The sequence below is a fragment of the Dasypus novemcinctus genome, chromosome 1 (assembly GCF_030445035.2).
Source record: "Dasypus novemcinctus isolate mDasNov1 chromosome 1, mDasNov1.1.hap2, whole genome shotgun sequence".
NCBI lineage: Eukaryota > Metazoa > Chordata > Mammalia > Cingulata > Dasypodidae > Dasypus > Dasypus novemcinctus.
In genome coordinates this window covers 142,824,884-142,828,441 of record NC_080673.1, presented here as the reverse complement: position 1 = coordinate 142,828,441, position 3,558 = coordinate 142,824,884, and the positions used below count along the sequence as shown (strand labels likewise).

Below are 3,558 nucleotides of genomic sequence, written 5' to 3'. Positions count from 1 at the left end.
AGCTGGTAGTGATCCCTCGGTGCCAGAGAGGCTCATCCCCAGGTGTCATGTCCCACGCTGGGGGGAAGGCATTGCATTTACATGCTGAGTTTGGCTTCGAGACTGGCCACATTTGAGTAACACGGAGGCTGTCAGGAGGGAACTAGCAGCCAGTTTCATGGGTGTGAAACAATATCTCATTGTAGTTCTGATTTGCATTTTCCTAATTGCTAGTGATGTTGAACATTTTTTCATGGGTTTCTTTGCCACTTGTATTTCTTCTCTGGAAAATCGTCTTTTCGGGACTCCCCCCCCTTCCCCCCCCCCCCCTTTTTTTCCCACAGAACAATAAACATCTTTATTACACGAGCTAGGGAGGGAGGAAAGAATTATTTGTCTTTCCGGGCCTTGATTTTCCTCTGATAAAACTCCAGCTCCTTTCCTTCTAGCCTATAGCCATCTGCTCGGCCACACTGGCCTGGCCTTGAAGCAATGCATGCAAGAAGCTTGCCCTGCTGGAACTGCTCCTCCAGAAGACTGATGATCTTGGCATTCTTTTTCCTTTCATCATATTTCTTCTGAATTTTCTTTGATCGTTTTTTGTTTAAAATCTCTTCCTCCTCAGTAGTCAGCTTGACCTCCTTCTTTCGGTCTAGGGGAAGAGCATAGTGGGGCTCATACCACTGCTGGTATGGTGTGCTGTCAGTGAGCACAATACAGTTCTTCACTAGGGTCTTGGTGCAGACCAACTCATTATTGGATGTATTGTATACAACATCGGTGATCCTCGTTTCGCGAGTACAGCACTCAGAACCCCAGGAGAAGTTCATCACGTCCAGCCTCAGGGCTCAGTACTTCTTATTGCCTCCTCAAATACGAACTGTGTGTATGCAATGGGGGGCCAATCTTAGCGTTGGCAGCCAGGCGTCCCAGCTCATACCTTTGCTTCTTATGGTGGGGTTTTCTCTTACTCCCCGTCTTACTGTGCTTGTGCCAGTTGTCCCGGGAGATGCCCATTGCATGCGCTGGGTGGAAAGGAAGATTTTGCCCATTTTTAAAAATCTGGTAGTTTGTCTTTTTATTACTGAGGTGTATGATTTCTTTGTATATCATGAATATTAAACCTTTATCAGATGTGTAATTGCCAAATACTTTCTCCCATTGACTAGGCTAACTTTTCACCCTTTTGATATCCTCTGAGGTGAAAAAGCAGTTAATTTTGAGAAGATTCCATTTATCTATTTTTGTTGTTATTGTTCATGCTTTTGCTCTAATGTTTAAGAAAATACTGCTCTACCACAAGATCTTGAAGATGTCTTCCTACATTTTCTTCTAGGAGTTTTATGGTTGTCACTTTTACATTTAGGTCTTTGATCCATTTTGAGTTAAGTTTTGTATAAAATGTGAGAGAGGGGTTCCCTTTGTTTCTTTAGGATATGAATATCCAGTTCTCTCCATGTCATTTGTTAGTAGATTTTCCTGGCCCATTTAGGAGGGATTGACTGCCTTGTCAAAAATCACTTCACTGTAGATGTGAGGGTCTCAATTCAGTTCCATCAGTCAATGTGTCTGTCTTTATGACAGTACTATGCTGTTCTTACCAGTAAAGCTAAGTAATATGCTTTAATTTCCAAAAGTGAGAGTCTTCAATATTCATTCTTCTTTTTAAAGATCTTTTTGGCTACTTGGGGACACTTACCCAATAAATGTGATAATTGGTGTTACTATTTTGGCAAAAGAGGGCTGTGAGATTTTATTGGGATTGTGTTGATTCTGTAAATCAATTTGGATAGAATTAACATCTTAATAAAATTGAGTCTTCCAATTCATGAACACAGTATATCCTTCAATTTTTTAAATCTTCTTCAGCTTCTTTTAATAATATTTTATAGCTTTTTTTTAAATACAGGTCCTTTATGTCCTGTTTAAGTTTATTCTTAAAGATTGGAATGTTTTATTTGTTATAATTAAAAATATATATTTTCTGTTTTCCTCCTCAGATTGCATATAAGTAGTATATAGAAATTCTACTAATTTTTTGCATATTAACCTTTTATGCCACCACTTTGCTGAGCTTAACTATTAATCATGTAATTTGGTTGTGGATTATCAGAACATACTTGATATAGGATCATATCATCAGTGAATAGTAAAAGTTTAACTTCTTCCTTTCCTATTTGGCTGCATTTTATTTCTTTATTTACCCTAATTGCTCTTGATAGAACTTCTAGCACAATATTGAGTAACAGTGGTGACAGTGGGCATCCTTGTCTTGCTCCTGATCTCAGCAGGAAAGCTTTCAGTCTTTCATCATTGTGTACAATACCAGCTGTAGGTTTTTCATATATGCCCTATACCATATTGAGAAAGTTTCCTTCTATACCTATCTTATGTAGTGTTGTTATCAAGAAAGGGTGTTGTATTTTGTCAAATGCATTTTCTGCCTCAATTGAGAGGAACATCTGATTTTTCTTCTTCAATTTATCAATGTTGTTTATTACACTAATTGATTTTCTTGTGTTCAACCACCCTTGCATAACTGGGATAAAACACACTTGATCATAATTATTTTAGTGTGCTTTTGGATTCTGTTTGCAAGTATTTTGTTGAGGTGTTTTGCATCTATATTCATTAAAGCTATTGATCTGTAATGTTCTTCTTTTTGAAGTATATTTGTTTTGGTAATAAAGTGATGTTGACTTCATAGAATGAGTTTGGTAGTATTGTTATATGTTTGATTTTTTGGAAGAGTTTGAACAAATGTTTGATTGTCTTTGAAATAACTGGTAAAATTCACCTGTGATGGTATCTGTTCCTAGGCTTTTCATCTTTGTGAGGCTTTTGATGACTGTTTCAATCTTTTTACATGTGATTTTTTTTATTGTTGAGGTCTTCTATTTCTTCTAGGGTCAGTGTAGGTGGTTTGTATGTTTCTAGGAATTTGCCCATCTCCTCTACATTTTTTAGTTTGTTGGGAAAATAAACAGCTATGCAGTTGTTCATAATATCCTCTTACGAGCTCTCTTATTTTTGTAGGGTCTGTGGTATTGTCCTTTCTCTCATTTCTGATCCATTTCTTTCCTTTTGCTTGGTTTGGGATTAGGTTTTATTCTTTTTCTAGTTCCTCCAGGTGTGCAGTTAAAACTTCAATTTTAATTAGTTTTTCTATTTTTAAAGTACATTGAGGGCTATAAATTTCACTCTCAACATTGCCATTGCAGTGTCCTATAGGTTTTCATATGTTGTTTTATAATTTTCATTCATCTCAAGATATTTGCTGAATTCCCTTGTAATTTCTTCTTTGATCCATTGATTATTGAAGAATGTGTTGTTTGATCTCCATAAATTTATATTTTACCTTTTCTCATCCATTATTGATTTTCTGCTTCATTCCATGATGATCAGAGAAAGTGTTTTGTATAATTTCAATCTTTTTAACTTTATTGAGACTTGTCTTGTTGCTCAGCACATGGTCTAGTTAGGAGAAGGATCCATGAGTGCTTGAAAAGAATGAATATCAAGCTTCTTTGGGGGCAATGCTCTATAAATATCTGTTAGGCTTACTTCATTTATCATATT

General features: G+C 36.5%; 1 pseudogene; it reads right to left on the bottom strand.

Annotated features, from left to right (window-relative positions):
• Window positions 1-368: 368 nt before the first annotated feature.
• On the bottom strand, window positions 369-996 carry LOC131278483 (small ribosomal subunit protein eS8 pseudogene; annotated as a pseudogene).
• Window positions 997-3,558: the final 2,562 nt, after the last annotated feature.